Source organism: Nycticebus coucang, chromosome 17 (assembly GCF_027406575.1).
Source record: "Nycticebus coucang isolate mNycCou1 chromosome 17, mNycCou1.pri, whole genome shotgun sequence".
Lineage (NCBI taxonomy): Eukaryota > Metazoa > Chordata > Mammalia > Primates > Lorisidae > Nycticebus > Nycticebus coucang.
In genome coordinates, this window is record NC_069796.1 from 39451067 (window position 1) to 39455923 (window position 4857).

The 4857-nt window shown below is 35.3% G+C and overlaps 1 non-coding gene across 1 annotated transcript; it reads left to right on the forward strand.

Moving 5' to 3' along the window:
* The first annotated feature begins 218 nt into the window (after positions 1-218).
* Positions 219-329, forward strand: LOC128569382 (U6 spliceosomal RNA). The gene has a single exon (XR_008375344.1). It is a non-coding gene; the product is annotated as a U6 spliceosomal RNA (small nuclear RNA).
* Positions 330-4857: the final 4528 nt, after the last annotated feature.

A 4857-nucleotide genomic window follows, 5' to 3' on the forward strand; every position in this document is an offset into this window, starting at 1 on the left:
GCTAAAGCCCGAGGGTTTGCAGTTACTGTGAGCTAGGACATCACTGCACTCTACTGAGAGCACAGAGGAAGACTCTGTCTCAAAAAAATAAAAATCCAGAGTCTTATGAAAATGTCTAGGTTTCAAATAAACATTACTTAACATATCCAGAAGATCTGTGACTGAATGAAACAAAGACAGTAGTAAGTGCCAATATTGAGATGACAGAGGTATTAGAATTATTTGACAGAATTATTAGTAAAATATGCTAAATTGGAATGATACTGAAGAGATTAGCATGACCCCTGTGTAAGGATGACATGCAAATTTGTGAAGCATTCCATATTTTTCTGAGGACTTTTATATCTTTCTATGTATTTATATTTTTATTATATGTGTATATATGTATATATTCCTGAACAATGCCATTTCTGTCCATAAAAATTTATAAATATGGGCTTGGCACCTATAGCACGGTGGTTACGGTGCCAGCCACATATACCAAGGCTGGCGGATTCAAATCCAGCCTGGGCCAGCCGAACAACGATGACAGCTGAAACAAAAAGTAGTCCCAGCTACTTGGGAGGCTGAGGCAAGAGAATCGCTTAAGCCCAAGAGTTTGAGATTGTTGTGAGCTGTGACACCACAGTCCTCTACCGTGGGTGACATAGTGAGAGTGTCTCAAAAAACTTATAAATATGGCTTATGTTGTATTAATATTTTATATTTTGCTTTAGGAACAAAGCTCCTTATGTTTCACAAATTTATCCATGTTGATAGATGTAAAAAAAACAAACAAACAAAAAACCCAAAAGCTAAGAAAGGAAAAGATTTTAAAGCAGCCAAGCATGGTGGCTCATGCCTGTAATCCTAGCACTCTGGAAGGCTGAGCTGGTGGATTACTTGAGTTCAGGTGCTGGAGACCAGCCTGAGCAAGAGAGAGAGACCTGTCTCTATAAAAATAGAAAAATGAGCTGGGCATGGTTGTACACGTCTTTAGTCCCAGCTACTTGGAAGGCTGAGGCAAAAGGATGGCTTCAGCCCAAGAGTTTGAGGTTGCTGTGAGCTATGACGCCATGACACTCTAGCCTGGGTGACAGGGTGATACTGTGTCTCAAAAAAAAAGAAAAAAATTTTAAAGCATCCATAGAAAAAATACTTTAATAAGTAATTACAAATATGCTTGAAACAATGAAAAATTTGAAAGCAAATAGATAAGAACTAAATGGAAATTTCAGAACCATAACATAAAACGACTGAAATTAAAGTCTCAGTAGGTGGGCTCAGCAGAAAAATGGAGGGAACAGGATAAAATAAGTGAGCTACAGACAGAATCATAGAAATTTTCCAACCTAAAAACAGAGAGATAATAGACCAAGAAAAGAAATGAACAGGGCATCAGGAACCTTTGGGATTATAACAAAATATCTAACATTTATGTCATCAGAATTCCAGAAGGAAAGATGAAAGGCAGTACAGTGAAAAAATACTTGAGAAACGATGGCTGAAGACTTCCTAATTTTGGCAAAAGACACCAATCTATAGATTCAAGAAGCTGAGCAAACCATAAATAGAATAAACTAAAATAAATTGATGCTAAACTTTTGAAAACCAAGAACACAAAAATTCTTGAAAGCAGAGCTAAATGACAACTTACATGAAGGAAAAAGCCAATTAGAATGACAGCATATTTTTCTTCAGGAACTATGGAGACAAGAGGAAGTGCCACATTTGTCCAGGTGTTAGAACTGTCAACACAAAATCTTATACCAGCCAAAATATCATTCAACAATGATGGGGGAAATCAAGAGATTATCAGGTGATGAAAACAAAGAGAATTTGTAACTAGCAGACCTATTCTAAAAGAATGGTTAAGAATGTTCTCTAAAACATGAAAACAAAATATACTTAAAACACTAGGAAGGGGCTAAAAAACCATACCTAACAAGAATATAGGTAAATAAAATAGGCTTTTCTGCTTTTGAGTTTTCTAAATTGTGTTAAAGAAAAAATATTGGTAGGGTGAAGTGGCTCATGCCTGTAATCCTAGCACTCTGGAAGGCCGAGATGAGTGGACTGCTTGAGCTCAGGAGTTTAAGACCAGCCTGAGTCAGAGGGAGACCCCCGTCTCTAAAAATAGCCAGGCATTGTGGTGGGTGCCTGTAATCCCAGCTACCCAGGAGACTGAGACAAGAGAATCACTTGAGCTGGAGGTTGCTGTGAGCTATGATGCCATAGTACTCTACCGAGGGTGACAAAGTGAGACTATCAAACAAACAAACAAACAAAAACAAAAAAAAAGAAAAAGAAAAACAAATTACACTGATGTGGTTCTAAATGTAGACAGAGGAAATAAGAGAATATAAATCAAACAGGATAAAGAGAGCTAAAGTTTTTATACTTACTTGAACTGGTAAAATGACAATACCAGTATGAAAAATAAAACAGAAAATCGAACACCAAAACAAACAGAAAAAATGTAACAGATTTCCTTTAGCAATAATTCTCCTGATACTCTTCCCCATTCTTCTTTTTATTGTTCTCTATGATTGCCTATTACTGTTTCTTATGTCTCTAAATATGTTTCAGGATTGTATTCATCCTAAATTTTTAGAACAACAAAGTGGCTTCTGAGAGTTAAAGTTGAAATCATCTCCAAATTCTGTAGAATTACCTTTCAACCTGACTCCTAAGCATGTGCCTTGGTTATTATGTTTGTCATTATCAATCAATTTGTGAGTTACTTTCTCACTGAAGATTTAATATGTATTTTGTAATGAAGCTACAGGTTTGTTTTTCTCATAATTACCTTTGGCAAATATTGACTTTTGGACTAGAAAATCTGCTATTCTTATGAATCCTACCATTAATAGTTTTTCCGTAGATTTTTCTGGATATTCTAATGTTTATATCAACTCTAAGTAAAGAGAGTTCTTTGACTCGGTGCCTGTAGCTCAGCGGCCAGGGCGCTAGCCATATACACTAGAGCTGGTGGGTTCAAATCCAGCCTGGGCCAGCCAAACAACAGTGACAACAAAAAAATAGCTGGGCATTATGCTGGGTGTCTGTGGTTCTAACTACTTGGGAGGCTGGGGCAAGAAAATTGCTTAAGGCCAGGAGTTTGAGGTTGCTGTGAGCTGTGACACCATGAGGGCGACATGGTGAGACTCTGTCTCCAAAAAAACAACAACAAAAAAAGAAAGTTCTGTTTCTTTATTTCTACTCCTTATACCTTTTCTTCCATTTTTTTACACATGGAAAATGTCACCTGAATATGTTTTATCCTTTATATCTTTCTTTTGACATATTCACTGATTGGGACCTTTGGAACAATAATGACAATGATGATTAATAGTAATGATAACAGACATCCCTGTCTTGTTCTGGATTTCAAAGGGAATGTTTTCATCATATAACTATTAAATATACTGTTTGTTTTGGCTTGTTTCCCGGTAGGATACCCTTAATTAAGTTGAAGATGTTCTCTATTTCTGAAGATATGTAACAATCTTAAGATTAATTAGGATTACATTAAAATCACACAAGGATGTTGAATTGTATCAAATACTTTTCCTGCATGTATATAATCATGATTTTTCTTTTAATTCATTAATGTTGCATATATGTTGATTGCTTTTATAATGTTAAATCAACCTCATATCCTGGGAGAAATTCTACTTACTTATGGTATTTTTTTATGTACTACTGTCTTTCATTTGTTAATAATTGGCATTTTTGCATTTGTATTCATTAGAATTGAGATTTATTGTCAAGGTTCTTCTAGCTTGAAAAATTTCTAATGAAGTGTTCATTCCTTCTTTTTCTATTACTTGGAAGATTTTGTATGTGATTGAAATAATTTATTTTCCTTTAATGTTTGACAGAATTTATGAGTTAGGCCATTTGATGTGGACTTTTCTTTATGGAAGATATTTAATTACTAATTCAAATTCTTTCATATTATAAATCTATCAAGTTTTCTATTTATTAAGATATGTTTTCGCCTGTAGTCCCAGATACTCGGGAGGCTGAGGCAAGAGAATCGCTTAAGCCCAGGACTTGGAGGTTGCTGTGAGCTGTGTGAGGCCATGGCACTCTACCGAGGGCCATAAAGTGAGACTCTGTCTCTACAAAAAAAAAAAAAAAAAAAAAAAAAAGATGTTTTTTAAGAATTTCACCAATTCATTTAACTTTATTACAACACAATTGTTTATAATGTTCTTTGTTATCTGTTGAACATATATTATTTTGTGGTAGTGATTATTTATGCCTTCTCTCTTTTTTATTGTTGTTTATTAGTGTTTTCAAAAAATAAACTTTTGACTGCTGAATCCATTGAATGCTAATTTTATCTTTTATCAATTTCTGTTCTTTGATATTTTTCCTTCTATTTTGCTTGGTTTTGTATTACTTTTAATAATTTTATGAGATGGAAGCTTATTGTAATTTATATCCCTTCTTATCTAATATCTATATTTTTGTTGGTATTTTAATCATATTTTTCTTTCAATTATTGGAAGAATTTTTTTTTTTCTTTTTTGGTTTTGAGATTGGGTCTCACTCTGTTCCCCAGGCCAGAGTACAGGGTTGTCATCAAAGCTCACCATAGCATCATACTCCTGTGCTGAAGCAATCCTCCTGCCTCAGCCTTCCTGGTAGCTGTAACTACTGGCTTGTGCTATCACTGCTGGCTAATTTTTCCACTTTTTTTTTTTTTTTTTTAGAGACAGTCTCACTTTATCGCCCTCAGTAGAGTGCTGTGGCATCACAGCTCACAGCAACCTCCAACTCCTAGGCTTAGGCGATTCTCTTGCCTCAGCTTCCCGAGTAGCTGGGACTACAGGCGCCCGCCACAATGCCCAGCTATTTTTCATTGCA